Raw genomic sequence first — 16,299 nt, forward strand, 5'->3', positions numbered from 1 at the left:
CAAAATTACTAGATGCTCCTTTGAATAAGGGCAGTTTGTTTGGCACCAAAGCAGAAGAGGTTGTAAAAAAGATGGAAGAAAAAGCTAAGTCCATGCAGAGTCTCAAAAGATTTTTTGCAGGTGAAACCTCCAAGATTCAGTAGGCATTGCCCCTCAAAACATTGGTCCTTTCCAGCCCCCTCAAGGCCATCTCAAACTAGACCCAGGGGAAACAGACTCCCCAAATTACAGTCTCAGGGTATGCAGATATCTAAGCAATGGAGTACCTCCACTTCTAAAACAGGGAGTGCTAAGCCCACCCCCTTACAGAAAGAATTCACAATGACTTCTCAACTCCACACCTCACCTCTGCCCAATTGCTCATGCCCCTAGGAGGAAAACTTGCCCACCATGCAAAATACTGGACCTCCATCACCAAAGACAGATGGGTCCTCAACATTGTATCCCAGGGATACAAATTTTACATTCACACACTGCCAACCCCAAAAGGGTACACAGCCCTTCCTCCAAACCAGTGGGCAGAGCCACAAAACCAAGTTCAATCCCTGCTCTCCATAAGGGCAATTCAGCCTGTTCCTGCAGAACAGATGGTTCAAGGGTTTTATTCCAGAGTTTTCCTGGTACCCAGAAAAGAGGGCACTTTGTGCCCAATCCTAGATTTTTCCATTCTAAACACCTTCCTGGTGGTAAAAAAATTCAAAATGCTCACCCTTCAGCAGCTTCTTCCTATGCTGTCCAAAGATGCCTGGTTAGCCACCCTAGACCTAAAAGAAGCCTATCTGCACATCCCAATCAGGGAATCATGCAGGGAATATCTACGTTTCAGGGCAGGATCTATGCATTATCAGTTCTCTGCACTTCCCTTTGGCTTATCCACTTCTCCCAGAGTCTTCACAAAATGCCTGGCTCCAGCCATTGCCTATTACAGACAGAGAATCATTCAAACATACCTTTACTTGAACGATTGCCTGATTCAGGCAGACAGTCAGAAAAAGCTATTGCAGCATCTGACATTTGTAAAGAACCTTCTAATCTCACTAGGGTACACCATCATTGAAAAGAAATCAAAACTAGTCCCCAGTCAAAAGATTGTATTCCTGGGAGCAAGCTTGGACACAGCATCCCAGATGGCATTACTTACTCCAGAAAAACAAGCCTATCTAACAAACTACTTCACTCAAATGGCCACCAGAACCCAGCTATTCACAAGGAAAATCCTGCAGGCTCTAGGGTTCATGGCCTCTTGCATTCTACTAATTCCATATGCCAGACTGCATATGAGGAAACTACAATGGTACTTAAAAAGTCTTTGGTGCCAGCATTCTCAGGACCTGGAAAGCATCATACCTATCATACCTTGTCTAAGGACAGAGTTTCTTTGGTGGGCAGCAACATGCAACCACAAGGGACTTCCCTTTACACAACCCCACGCCACCCAGACCCCTACCACAGATGCATCAGACAGCCTGGGGGGCACATCTGGATGACAAGTGCATTCGGGGTCACTGGTGCCCAAGTCAAATTCATCTACACATCAACCAAAAAGAGATGCTAGCTGTTCAGCATGCTCTGACAGCTTTCAGATCCCTACTCTCATCAGGACCCCTGATAATACAGACAGACAACACCACAGTTATGTGGTACATCAACAAGCAGGGGGGAATCCACTTTTACCCACTCTGAAGGCTAGCCATGACCCTGTGGAACACTGCCTTGGACATGCATATTCATCTGCAAGCTTAATTCTTGCCAGGCAAACAAAACTCTCTGGCGGATGACTTGAGCAGAAATCTCCTAGACCCACATGAGTGGCAATTAGACCGCAGCACTTTCAACCTTCTAACCCAGAAATGGAGGACCCCGGAGGTGGACCTTTTTGCCTCCCCCTACAATCAGCAGATCAGGAAATTCTGCACCAGGACACCTCACAGCAGGGCCTGGAAAGTAGATGCCTTATCCTTCCAGTGGGTAAACCTCTCAATCTATGCTTTTCCCCCTCTGCCTATTCTTTTAAGAATATTACTCAAGATAAGACAGAACAGACCAAGGACATTCCTGATTGCCCCAGACTGTCCATGCCAGCACTGGTACCCACTTCTGCTCAGCCTGTCACCGATGCCACCTTGGCACCTACCCCAGATCCCAACCCTCCTCACTCAGCAGGAGGGACAGATCTTGCATCCCCAACTGCAAACCCTGAACCTTGCAGCCTTGCTTATTCCTTGAATTCTCCCCCTGTGACCAGCCTAAGCAAGCAGTTGCTGGACATCATTCTTGAAGCCAGAAGACCCAGTACAAGGAAATCCTATGCTGATAAGTGAAACAGGTTTTGTTCCTAGATTCATTCTAAAGGAGTGGGCACAGCACTGCCCTCCTTACCTCTAATCCTGGATAACCTAGCAGATCTACTCCACAAAGGCCTGTCCTTCTGTTCCATTAAGATCCATGCCTCTGCCATCTTGGCTCATTGAGCCACCTCTCTTCTCTCACCCTCTCATCAAACTGTTCCTTAGAAGGGCCAACAACTTAAGGCCAACAAGGAGAGCCCCCACACCTGCTTGGGACCATAACTTTGTACTGGAAAAGCTCATGCTCCCCCCCCCCCCATTTGAGCCTGCAGCATCAGCAGAGTTAAAATTCCTCTTGGAAAACAGCCTTGCTTCTGGCCATCACTTCAGCTAGAAGTGTGTCTGAGTTACAAGCACTTATGGCTGCGGAACCCTTCATTATTTTTCATGCTGACAGGGTCTACCTCAGGACTAACCCTACTTTTATGTCTAAAGTGGTGTCCAGTGTAGCTCTCAACCAATCTATCCATTTGCCAACCTTCTTTCCTAATCCTCAAAATAAAGGGGAAAGGATCCTGCACTCTTTAGACATGCACAGACAGCTCATATTCTACCTTGATAGAACTAAGCCCTTCAGGAAATCTGACCAGTTACTAGTCAGTTTTGCACCAGGGGCAGAGGGCAAGGCCATATCTAAACAAAGAATTTCCAAACGGATAGCACACACTATCCATTTCTGTTACAAACACCATGGGAAACCAACCCCTCAGGGGGTCAGAACACATTCCACTAGGGCAACTTCTACCTCTACAGCATTCCTCAGGGGTGTCCGTACCAGGGACATTCTGGAAGCTGCTACCTGCAGTTCTGTTCACACATTCACCAAGCATTACCACCTGCCTATATTGTCCAAATCCAGGGTGGGTTTTGCAACAGCAGTCCTGTAGGGCATACTAGCCAGCCCCAACTCTTCTTGACTACCTCCACCCACTCTTCAGCTTTGGGAATCAACCAAGTGTGATGACTGCAACCGTGAAACATGAAGAACATAGTACAGTTGTGTACACTTATCATAAATGTAGATGTTTGAGTGTATTCACTGTTGCAGTCCTGGTTTCCCACCCTCTGGCCCCCTTCCCTCTCTCTCTCTCTCTCTCTCTCCCTCCCTCCTTTTCTATCTCTATTACTCACCCTTTACAGGGCTATTGGTATTTACTTTTTACAGGTGGTGCTTTTTCCACCATAACTTAGCTCCCTATTGGGGGCTTCTGACATTTGGGGCAAGAAAAACTGATGTAATGGCGTCAGATGCCTGTTTTTATACCCCTGAAGACCTGACGTCAGTCCTGGAGTGACAGCAACTGAAGCAGAAATACTAAGTGTCTGGTATTTGGGCCGACTTAGGGCTACCTGCAGGCAGTTAACCCAAGTGTGATGACTGCAACAGTGAATACACTCGAACATCTATATTTATGGTGAGTGTACACAACTGTACTTTTTTAAATATACTACAGAACATACACAATGGTTGAGTTAGAATGCTCTAAACAAAAAAATACTTTAAAAAGCAAATTCATCTTTCATTTTTAAAACACAACTAATAGAAATCGCATCATTGAGCCCAAGGGGTACACTAACCTTGTACTTTATTTGCCACTTTAGTTCTTTATACTGCAAACAATAAATCAAAGTGCCCCCCTCTTGGACCCATTTCAAATATATATGTACTGTGTTTTTTAAGACAGGCTGGGTTGAAGATGTGTGTGTTTTAATAAAGAGGATCCATCGTCCTGCCACTTGTGTTTTGGTATGTCTCAAACTTGATATTACAATAAAGTACACTAAGTCTCAGCTCTCTCCTTCTCAAGCAATGGAATTCATTGGTGCCTGTCTAGATATGGTAACCCAGATCTCAAGTTTACCACAGACAAGACTCATCAGTCTGTGGGACCAAGCCTTACATGTTCTTTCTCTTCCTTATCATCCAGCCAGGCTGCTATTGCAGCTCATCAAATCAATGGCAGCTTCAGTAGTGCTAGTACTATTGTCAGGGCTTTACATGAAGGTTCTAGAGTGGACCTTTGCAGTAAAATGGTCAATAAGGACCCATCTTCTGATGGTACCTATTTGCCTTACATATATTTGCATTTGGCTTACAAATATTTGCAAATAACACATAACCTGATGGATTCACACAAGGGAGTTTCTATGGACCACCCTTTTGTTCTTCCTTTATGCAATGCCACTATTACAATGGATGCCTCCCAATTAGTGTGGGGGGCATTACTTGGGAAGAACAGTCCACGCTACATGTTCTCAGTTAGAGGCCAATCTCCACATCAGTAACCTAGAAATGAGAGCAGTCCTATTGGCATTGCAGGCTTTTCAAGATATTCTCCCTCTAGGGGTGGTTGCTATGTTGAATCTACCCCATCACTTCAGAAATGGACAAAAAAAGAAGACTATTAAAGTTATCTATTCCTCAAACTTTGCATCTATTCTGTCTTTCATCCTTCCTCAGCTTTCCACCCTCCATCCCCCTTCCTATTTCATAATCTCCTAGTATGCCCTGAGGGGTCAGTCTTGCTATGAGAGTGATCCAGTATCGTAATCCTCCTCCTCCTCTATCTTGGGCTATAGTTGGTATACCTCTTGTTCAAGGTTTGGTAATGGTTAGTGACCCTTGAGCACACATTGATTAACTACATATGGGGCAAACCTAATCTGAGGAGGAGGAGAAAAGGGGGTTAAGGGGAAGGGGAGGAGCTCGAGCAATGGAGCCTAAAGTCTAAAAGAAGGGGCTGAAGCCAGATCCAAGGTTGGAGCCAAGATCCATCATATGAGGAAATATGAAAACAGACAATACACATGCAAGAGGTATGGTGAGTACATAACTCTTAAATTTTTTCCATTACATTTGCACTTGCAGTGGGAGTCGAGAAGTCTTCAGCTGAAGGCAATTATTGATTCTCTTCTGAGTGAAATTTACAAAGATTTATTGCCAAGTACTTTTCCATGCAGATGAGCTGGCTGCAGGTGCAAGCAATTGATCTTGAGAGTTCTGAGCATTCTTTCCTGAGGGAAATAAAACATTTAAAAGTACACTGGCAAGCAGTTCAGTGAAAGATAAAGTTTGGAATTATGTGAAGTGATTGAAATAGGCATCTCCCTAGTAGAGTTAATCCTTTAAAGCATTTAGTAAACAATTTAGTTTCATTTAAAGATAGCCAGTGCAGTTTTTCTTTTAGTTAAGAGTTAATGTTTTCTGAAGGCATACAAGTTGTTTTTCGCAACTAAGAGGGGAACAGAGATAAAAAAAGACTGTAATCCGTGTAGGTGGGAACACAGGCTATAGCACGCGGTTCAGCATGGGTAATCATAATTTTAGGTTAGGCAATACGGGGGTGCAACTGTTTATTTGGGGCAATTGTTCATAGGTAGAGGGTTATATTTCATTTTTTGAAGATGTACATAGTTTTGTGTGTTTGTTCTAAGTTAATAGGATATAGGAGTGTTTTGAACATGCATTCATTAAAACAAAAAAGTCTTCAATATGTGTCATAGGTTCAAATGGTGGTGAGAAAAAACAACTGTATAAAAGATACTCCTGCCAAACATTAATTTGCACATCTAATGCAAAATTTGAAAATACAGAGTCAAAAAGTTCATGTTTAGTAGGTGGGAACAATAGCTATTTATTATAATGTCTTGGCTATCCATATTGTCTTGGAACTTAAATGGCCTTATAGGTATAGACAAAAGGAAAGACGTTTATATTAAGAAATGCAGAGTGCAAATACCAATACTATAGGAGATAAATTTGGAAAGAAATGAGTATCTGAATTTGGCAAAGAAAGGCTTTCAGAATGGATATTCAGCAAAATATCAGGGACAAAGGAAAAGGGAAGTAATTATACTACTTGCTAGCTGGGCTGCAATAGTGATAGAAGAGGAAAAAAATACAATAATTGTAGATTGGTGGTGGTAAGGAGAAGTTGGCAAGGGATGCAGATTACACTGGTGTGTATTTCTACTCCACCAAAAACTGCTATTATGGAACTTTAGAAAATTTTTGGAGAAGTAATCATCATTCAACAGAGAATATTACTTATAGGTGGGGAATAGAATGTGATTTTCAATACTGAGGCTGTATTGGGGGGACCTAGAAAGGAAACAAGTGAGGGTAGCTTTCTTAAGAAAAAATTGAAAATATTTGGTATGGAAGATCTGAAATCAGTAGTAGGAACATTGAGAAAATTTACATATTCCCCAGAGTACAGTAACTGGGCTAGACTTAATAAAAATTATATTTTACAGTAATGTTTGCATTTAATTGAAAGCTTTGACACATAACTATGTCAGATCATGCAGCAATAAAAACTAAGATAAAAATGCAGGATAATGTAGTAAAATGAGAGACTGGAGCTTTCCCACCTACCTGTTTAAAAAGAAAAGAATTTGAGGAGTGGGTAGTGGAAATTATTCAAGAGTTAAGGAAAATCAAAATATCTTCAGAAGGTATAGCTAGTGGGTGGGATAAAATGAAAATGGAGTTTAAAAACAGGATAGAAATAAAAGCAAAAGAAATATGGTTAAGAAGTAATAGGAATTAAAAAGGCTGACAAAACATTAGGGAGTATCTGGATAATATGTGCGAGTTTAGCTAGATTGCGGTTGAGCAACTAACTTGGGAACAATGAAGTAGAAAGGGTTGTTGCCAGACTCGGTCTGTAAGAAGAACAATTCTGTAAAAGATTTAGAGATATTTTGGAAATTTTATGAATATATATATATATATATATATATATATATATAAAAGCAGAGACAAATGGAAATCTTTATGGAATGCCAAGGTTAGAGATAGGTGATGCTCAACAATTAACAGTTAAGATAGGAGGAAATGAGATTAAAAATGGTGATGTATAATCAATCTTCACCAAAGTCTTCAGGAACAGATTGTATTCTTGTGGAAGTTTGTAAGTTAGGAGGAAAGTGATAAAGATTTGGCAGATTTTTTTTAGAACAGCATTTTAAATGGAAGGGAAGCACCAACATCCTGGAAGAAAGCTGTGGTACCTGTATTACCTAAGAATGGCAATGACCCATTATACAAAGCTTCATAGAGACCCATTTCAATTTTAAACCATTATTATCAAATTATTTATGTCTATGCTAGCTGAAAGAATTGCAAAGGTGTTCCCAAAATTGACAGATATGGATCAGTGGGGTTTTATGGAGGACAAGCAAACATATGGCAACATAAAAAAATGATGATCCAGAGGGAAGCAGAATGTAAGTAAATACCACTGTTTTGGTGAGTCTTGATGCAGAGAAAGCATTTCACAGAGTAAAGTGGGATTTTATGAGTCGGGCAATGGAAACATTTGCATTTCTTGATGTAATAATAAGGTTAATTAAGAGGATATATGAAATATATCAGGCAGGAATCAAAGTAGAAGAACTCATCTCTGATAAGTTATGTTTGAGCAGAGGAGCTAGGCAGGGGTGTCCTCTTTCGCCTTTGTTATTTGGTTTATAATTAGAGCCACTGGCAAGGAAAATAAGGGACTCATAAATGCAAAGATACAATTGGAATGCTAATAAGGAAACATTGGCTTTATTTGCAGATATTATTTTGTACATAATGAATCCAGAACATTTCTCAGTGTTATGGAACATTTGAAATAAAATTAATGAAGATAAAACAAAGGCCATAGCCATAAATTTATATACCCACACAGAAACTGCTTTAGCAGTACCCATATTTTGGGGGATACAATAAGATGAAGCATTTAGAAAAAGGGATAAAAAGGCATATGTTATGGCAGCTAAGGATATGTTGAAACTTAAAAGGTAATACAAAAACTGAGAAACTGGAAGCCTTTGTTTATGGATATAGATAGTGAGATATAAGCAGTGAAAATGTTTTTAGTTCTTTTCATTTTATGTACCGGTCAGGCTTATTTTTATCAACCAAAGTAGAAGTTCTGGACAATAATTAATGAGTTGAAGCAATTTATCTGGAAATGGAAAAGAATAGTAAGTGAGATAAGTTGGTCCTTCCAATAAAACAAGGTTGTTTAGGATTACCTGATTTGAAGGAATATTTTAGAGCTACACAGTTAAGGCTTAAATACATAGCACAAGCAGAAGGATATAATTCAAAATGAAAAAGGATGAAGATGAAGCAGAGGGGTGGGGGTTCAAGAAATAGAAAGTGGAATTTTGGATGTAGATCCTTAAGGAGAATAACAGAGTATTATATTCATAAGTTAGCAGAAAGTATTCTAAAAACTAAACCAACACAAGAAAGGAAAAAGGATAATCTGAAGTAGTTAACTTCATTTGTCCATCAACCTATGGGTTATTGGATCCATATCGGATCCGAGCCGGCAGCGTCCAACAGCTAAGATCCGAGCTCCAAGCCCCTCCCCCTTGCCCAAAATCCCCTGCTATCCCTTCCTGACCCCAGATCTAGTTTGCCGCGGTTCTCTTCAGCAGCTTGATCGAGCTTCCAGGTGTGGTATCTGTGGATTTGTGAGAAAAATCTTTCTTTTTTCTTAGTCTAATCAGAAATTTTGTGTATGTGTTAAGTAGACTCCCAGTAGCGTTAAGGCTTTATTGATCTAATTTTTAGTATTTTTTCCTCCCCCCGTGTTTGCGTTATGGTGTGTGGTTTTGGGGCCTAGCGAGTGTATTGTTTTTCTTTGATAGGTATGGCAGAGGCACCCAAAACATTTTTCTCAAAGTGTACCGAGTGTGGCCATAAACTGTCCCCAGCGGATGGCCACACTCGGTGAGTTTTATGCCTTGGGGTTGAACACCTTTCCTCCAGCTGCACTATTTGCACAGCGTTCAACTCCAGGGCCCTTAAGGACCAGAGGGCGAAGTTGATTCTGGCGGGACTTCTGCCCCCAGACCCGGCTTCTTCCTCCGGTCCCTCCGTGGCACATGCTGCGGCTGCGGGAGCGCCACCTGCTATTCCCCTTCCCCTGGTTGGGACTCAACCTCCCACCTTGGGCCAGGAGGAGAGGGAAGCCAGAAAGGAGAAACGCTGAGAAAAGCACCACAAGTGGCGGGCCAAAGCTTCTGCATCGGCCCCGCCAGCCAAACAGGTTTCTCCTCCCAGGGCCTCCGAGTCTTCTCCTTCCCGGCTCCGATCCCCCCACTTCTCCCCGGGGCCGGAGGAGGAGGAGACCCAGTCGCCTTCAAGGTCATCGAGGCGGCACTCCCAGCCCGCCTCGGTGGCCTCATCAAGGTCTACCCGCAGTATGTCCGACGCAGACTTGGACCGGATGATGCCTAGGTTTCTCCAGGCCCAGCTGCAGATGGGAGTGCTCCTGCCTCCCCCCCTCTGGGGGGTGAAGCTCGACCCCTTTTTTCACCCTGATTGCTCCTTCTCCAACCCACTACCGGGGTTCAGAGCTCTCGGAGCTAGGTAGCGTCGGAGCCGGGGGACTGTCGGCGCCAATAGTATCGGGTACTTCGGTGCCGATAGCACCTTCGAGTCTGTCGGGTCCATTTTCTTCAGATCCGAGAGCTGAGCTTCGTATCTGGAGGTGTCGGTATGGCTTTGGCTCTGTCTCGGTTGGAGCATACTGGCCCTTCGGATCTGACCGCATCTATGCCAGCTGCGATCCGCATGTCGAATCCGAGGGATGGTCTGCTCTCGGATCCTAGGGAGAGCGTCTCTCCTTTGGCATTCGATGCTGTAGAGAGGGTTTTGTCGAGGGATTCCAGGCCCCCGGCTTCAGCTACGGCTCCACCTTGCACTTCCTCTCAGATGGGTCCACCTTCCATCACCCTGCCCCAGGGACAGCCTGCTCAGATGTCCCAGATAGTTCCCTTGCTGAAACAGGATGTGGTTGGTGAGGCCTCTTTGGACAGCCCCCCCAAGGAGGTCCCTCACAAATGCAAGTGCAAGAGGAGGCACGTGGACTCCCCTGAGTCCTTGACAGAGGACACAGACATGGAGGAAGGGGAAGGTTCCCCAAGGTCACCCCCCGAAGACGTCTCCTTCGGAGACATTATGGAGATGCTTTGGATCGGGGGGGAGGTCTGCCCCAAAACCTTCCTCTGACGAGTCTGTTTTTTCTGGAGGCATTTGAAGCAGGCCCATCTACCTCTTGGGTGTCCCCTCCCGCCGATCCCCTGGTAGACCTAATTACTACCAGGGCATGGAAGGAACCGGACACTGTGGAGGCCATTCCAAAGAGGCCAGATAAAATTCTTAGCCCCCCCTTCGGACAGGTCATGTTGGAGCAAGGGAGCCCCGGTAGATGCCATGTTGGTGGCGGCCACCACCAAAAGGGAACTGGCCCAGGAGAGTTCCTTGGTCCATCCTCCAGACAAGGAGTCTCGGACGATGGACCGTCTGGGGAAGCGGGTGTTTGCTTCAGCGACCTTCTGTGTGAGGTCACTGAATTATATGGCACACGTGATTCAGCTCCAGCGCGATCTTATCAAAGAATATGCTGGATCGCCCCCAGAGTCCATGTCGGCGGAGGACAAGAAAGTGTACTCTACCCGAATGGCCACTCTCAAATCTATCTCCAATACCTCTATGCGGTTACTATCCCATGCCATGGAAGGAGCCGCTAGAGCTAGCACAGCGGGCGTTGTCCTATGGTGGCAGGCGTGGCTCCGGCACTGTGATTTCGCGGAACCCTTTAAAGCGTCGTTCGCTAATGCCCCGTTTGATGGTTCTGCCTTTTTTTGGCAAGACCGTACGCGACACATTGGTCTAGAGCGACAAAGACAGGAAGACGTTGTCTGCCATCGGAGTCCGCTTCTCTGCTCCCCAGAGGTCCTTCTCCAGGAACCAAAAGGGACAGAAGAAGATGTGGTTCCAGAAGTCTCAACAATCCCATTTCGCTCCGGACCCCTCATCCTTCAGAGGCAGAGGAGGACAGGGTGGACGCCGCCCTAGAGGCAGAGGGGGCCCGAAGAACTTTGGGTCCAGAGAACCTTTCTCTGATCGGCCCACGCAGCAACCCTGAGGGGTTACCCGACTGCTCCACTCTGGAGGCAGTCAAGGGGCATTTCTCAAGGCACCTGGCAGCTTGGGAGTCCATTACAACGGATCACTGGGTGCTTCGGATCATATCCAGAGGCTACAAAATCCCCTTTCTCAATTCCCCTCTCAGTTCCCAAAACCTCCCCGATGTCCCACCCAATCAGAGGGAGGCGGCAGCCAAGGAAATACTCCGACTGCTAGAAAAAAGAGCAATCCAGCACGTCCCCCCAGGCCAGTCCAGATCAGGCTTCTACTCCAGGTTCTTCTTGGTGCCAAAAAAGACGGGGGACTTGAGACCAATCCTCGAGCTGTCCTTCCTGAACCTGTCAGTAGCCAAAGAAAAGTTCCGGATGGTCACACTTCAATCCATTCTCCCCCTTCTGCAGGAGAATGACTGGATGTGCTCCATAGACCTCAAGGACGCGTACTACCACAATTCTGATGGACAGACGATCCAGGAGGTTTCTCCGCTTCTGGCTGGGAGCCAGCCACTACCAATTCAGGGTCCTTCCCTTTGGTCTCACCACAGCCCCCAGGCACGGTTGCCACCCATCCCGTTGTCAGCGGGACACTCACAGGTTGAGGCCTCTCATCCCGCTTCCCACAGTCACCAAGCGTGGGACTTTAAAAGTCCCGTTTTTCCCTTTTTCGCTTCGCGATTGTGAATAATTCAAATCAATTGCCATGGAAAAGCCGAAAATACTTCCGGTTTTTCCACGGCAATGCGGCTACGTCACCACCCGGACCTGCAGTTAGAGGGATTCCCTGCTAGGTCCGGGTGGTAATGCAGCACAGTAATTGGCTGCAGGGATTGGAGGGGGCAGGAACTTTGTTCAGAAGAGCCCCATAAAGGTCGCAGCTGTAGAGCACTAAGCTCTATAGCAGCTGCGATTGAACAAAGATCTGATTTAATTTCTATCTCCAGCCAGCCCAGCCAGCCAGGATTGAAGCCAGCCAGGAAGGAAAGAAAGAAGCCAGCAAGGGAGCCTGCCTGTCTGCCAGCCAGCCCAGAAAGAAGCCAGCAAGGGAGTCTGCCTGCCAGCCAGCCAGCCCAGCCAGCCAGGAAAGAAGCCAGCAAGGGAGCCTGCCTGCCTGCCAGCCAGCCCAGCCAGCCAGGAAAGAAGCCAGCAAGGGAGCCAGCCAGCCCAGCCACTGCTTGAACAACTAACTAGCCATTCCAGCAGGAAGGAAGCAAGCTAGTCCAGCAATAACTGTGATAGTGGTAAGTAGATAATTTCATTTTGTGGTTTTAGTTATTTAAAATGGGAATAGTGTGCTTTAAGTTTTTAATGTTTAGAGGTAGATGGGGATGTAGTATGCAGTATTTAAATCTGTGCAGTGGTTATTTTGAGACTTTTGAGTACTAGTTTAAAATGGGAATACATTGTGGTTTAATTTTTTTAATGTTTAGAGGTAGATGGTGGGTGCAGTACGCAGTATTTAAATCTGTGCAGTGGTTATTTTGATATTTTTGAGTAGTAGTTTCAGGGGCGGCTCGTGGCATAGGGCTGCCGGACTGCAGCCCCCTCAAACATAAAAAAAGAAAGAAAAAGAAACAAAATGAAAAATAAAAAAACATTTTTTAAAATTGTCCCGCTTATCGGTCTATGCGCATGCTCACCCCATAGGGGACACAAGGCGTCTGTGCACTTTTACAGTGCACAGACCCCAGGATTATGGGACGTCCGGACTGCAAGAGGAGCAGCAGGGACTCGGGACAGAGCCTCAGGGATCTCGTCGTCGGGAAGGAGCATGTGGATCTCGGGTCTTCAGTATTGCTGGGGAAGGATGTATGTAGACGTTAACTCTGGATGTATTCATTCAGGTAAGGTGCCTTTAATTTACAATGTTTATTTTTCTTGAGTTTGTGTATGGTGCTTGTGCTTTACTGGAGTTTGTGTATGGTGCTTGTGCTTTACTGGAGTTTGTGTATGGTGCTTGTGCTTTACTGGAGTTTGTGTATGGTGCTTGTGCTTTACTGGAGTTTGTGTATGGTGCTTGTGCTTTACTGGGGAGGTGTGTGTGTGTGTGTGTGTGTGTGTGTGTGTGTGTGTGTGTGTGTGTGTGTGTGTGTGTGTGTGTGTGTGTGAAAATGCCCAGGTGCTTATGGTGGTGTGGTAGGGAATGCCTCAGGCTTGAACCCTGTACCCTGTATGCAGGTGTTAAAGACTTGAGGTTCCTACCCACCACCATTTGTAAAAATTTCAGATTTTTACCTCATATTCGATCTGATCTGTTCCTCATAATATCTGTGGTTTGTAAATGTTGCAATGCTTGATATTTGATGGTGTAGTAGTAGCATTGTTGCCTCACAGCTGCAGGTTCTTGGGTTTGATTCTTGGCTGGGGTTCCTTCTTTGTGGGTCTGTATCTTCTCCCTGTGTTTGTGTGGGTTTGCTTTTGTGCCCTCCCATGTTACAAAGACATGTCTGCATTATTTCTTCCTGGGCCTCTGCTGAAAATTTGTTTATTTGTTCCAAGTCAGACTGTCCTGATTAAAAATGTTAAATAAAATTGATAGGCATTTGAATTTCAGACTTAAGGGTTTCTGAATGTTTAATTCCTTGCGTATTTGATGGTGCAGTGGTCGTATTGTTGCCTCACAGCTATAGGTTTTCTGGTTTGATTCTTGGTTGGGGTGGCTTCTGTGTGGAGTCTGCATCTCCTCCATGTGTTTGTGTGGATTTGCTCTGGTGCCCTGCCATTTTACAAAGACGTGTCTGCAGTTGTAATCCCTGCTGAAAATTGGTTTTGTTCTGTCCGCAGTAAAATTGGCAGGCATTTGAATTTCAGACTTCAGGTTTCTGAATGTTTAATTCCTTGCATAATTGATGGTGCGGTGGTAGTATTGTTGCCTCACAGCTATAGGTTTTCTGGTTTGATTCTTGGTTGGGGTGGCTTCTGTTTGGAGTCTGCATCTCCTGCCTGTGTTTGTGTGGATTTGCTCTGGTGCCCTGCCATTTTACAAAGATGTGTCTGCAGTTTTAATCCCTCGTCTCTGCTGAAAATTGTTTTGTTCTGTCCGCAGTAAAATTGACAGGCATTTGAATTTCAGACTTCAGGTTTCTGAATGTTTAACTCCTTGTATAATTGATGGTGCAGTGATAGTATTGTTACCTCACAACTATAGGTTTTCTGGTTTGATTCTTGGTTGGGGTGGCTTCTGTCTGCATCTCCTCCCTGTATTTGTGTGGATTTGCTCTGGTGCCCTGCCATTTTACAAAGACGTGTCTGCAGTATTAATCCCTGCATCTCTGCTGAAAATTGTTTTGTTCTGTCCGCAGTAAAATTGACAGGCATTTGAATTTCAGCCTTCAGGTTTCTGAATGTTTAATTCCTTGCAGATTTGATGGTGCAGTGGTAGTATTGTTGCCTCACAGCTATAGGTTTTCTGGTTTGATTCTTGGTTGGGGTGGCTTCTGTGTGGAGTCTGCATCTCCTCCATGTGTTTGTGTGGATTTGCTCTGGTGCCCTGCCATTTTACAAAGACGTGTCTGCAGTTTTAATCCCTGCTGAAAATTGTTTTGTTCTGTCCGCAGTAAAATTGACAGGCATTTGAATTTCAGACTTCAGGTTTCTGAATGTTTAATTCCTTGCAGATTTGATGGTGCAGTGATAGTATTGTTACCTCACAACTATAGGTTTTCTGGTTTGATTCTTGGTTGGGGTGGCTTCTGTCTGCATCTCCTCCCTGTATTTGTGTGGATTTGCTCTGGTGCCCTGCCATTTTACAAAGACGTGTCTGCAGTATTAATCCCTGCATCTCTGCTGAAAATTGTTTTGTTCTGTCCAGTAAAATTGACAGGCATTTGAATTTCAGCCTTCAGGTTTCTGAATGTTTAATTCCTTGCAGATTTGATGGTGCAGTGGTAGTATTGTTGCCTCACAGCTATAGGTTTTCTGGTTTGATTCTTGGTTGGGGTGGCTTCTGTGTGGAGTCTGCATCTCCTCCATGTGTTTGTGTGGATTTGCTCTGGTGCCCTGCCATTTTACAAAGACGTGTCTGCAGTTTTAATCCCTGCTGAAAATTGTTTTTGTTCTGTCCGCAGTAAAATTGACAGGCATTTGAATTTCAGACTTCAGGTTTCTGAATGTTTAATTCCTTGCAGATTTGATGGTGCAGTGGTAGTATTGTTGCCTCACAGCTATAGGTTTTCTGGTTTGATTCTTGGTTGGGGTGGCTTCTGTGTGGAGTCTGCATCTCCTGCCTGTGTTTGTGTGGATTTGCTCTGATGCCCTGCCATTTTACACAGATGTGTCTGCAGTATTAATCCCTCTCTGCTGAAAATTGTTTTTGTTCTGTCCGCAGAATTGACCGGCATTTGAATTTCAAACTTCATGTTCTTCAGAATACATAGTAGCACAACCTTTTTTCTAGCAATTTTCTAAGTTTATAAGATGAATATTTTAAATTTGTCCCTATTTTTGGGACTGTATTCCCCATTATTGGCTCCGTCAGGTTTTTGTGCTAAGGTTGACAGCTATGGCAAGAACTGAATTCACTGAATATGGACTGTAGAATTATGCATATTTACTGATAAAGGTGCACTGTAGAATTGTGCATATTTACTGATAATGGTGGACTGTAGAATTGTGCATATTTACTAATAATGGTGGACTGTGGAATTGTGCATATTTACTAATAATGGTGGACTGTAGAATTGTGTATATTTACTAATAATGGTGGACTGTGGAAGTCTGAGTAGACTTTTTATGATAAATGTTCTCAACTGGGCAGTTTTGCCATTATGGGTGCATATGTTTTGTTTCATTGCTTACTGGAAAAATGTTCAAAACAAATTTAAAACACCCTCTAACAAGTGTACTGTATTGTACAAGGAATATAATTTTTAGTACAATGAGGAAGGTGTATCAAAGAGCACATGTATGTTTCATATGCAAGGGGCCTATGATTCGAAAACAGCCCAAAATTAATCTTTATCTGCCACTGGCAAAATGTATTTTCTTTGAATGTGGGTTTCAATGCTGTTTCAAT

The sequence above is a fragment of the Protopterus annectens genome, chromosome 12.part0 (assembly GCF_019279795.1).
Source record: "Protopterus annectens isolate FY-2018-M chromosome 12.part0, PAN1.0, whole genome shotgun sequence".
Classification (NCBI taxonomy): domain Eukaryota; kingdom Metazoa; phylum Chordata; order Ceratodontiformes; family Protopteridae; genus Protopterus; species Protopterus annectens.